This window comes from Seriola lalandi, unplaced genomic scaffold, assembly GCF_002814215.2.
Source record: "Seriola lalandi dorsalis isolate HSWRI2012SDOR001 ecotype SW California unplaced genomic scaffold, Sedor1 jcf7180002054034, whole genome shotgun sequence".
Taxonomy (NCBI): Eukaryota; Metazoa; Chordata; class Actinopteri; order Carangiformes; family Carangidae; genus Seriola; species Seriola lalandi.
This window is the reverse complement of record NW_019524587.1, coordinates 33,402-33,656: the sequence shown is the minus strand read 5'-3', so window position 1 is coordinate 33,656 and position 255 is coordinate 33,402.

Here is a 255-nt window from a genome sequence, read left to right as displayed (position 1 = left end):
GACCAGGAGAGGCAGCACAGGTGACAGTTCAAGGCAGCGACGGGGGAGGAACACCTCCTGTCCTGGGAAGGAGAGTCTCCAGAGGTGAGATTCACTTCAGATATCACTGTTTCCTCTAATCAATATCAGATCTATATTCACACACACTGCTCTCTGATTATCTCTCAGCTGTCTTCTTGGACTGAACTCGGGCTCTGCAAACTGGGCCAGTGTTAGCCGCCTGGTGGAGGCGGATCAGTGTTTTCATTATTTACT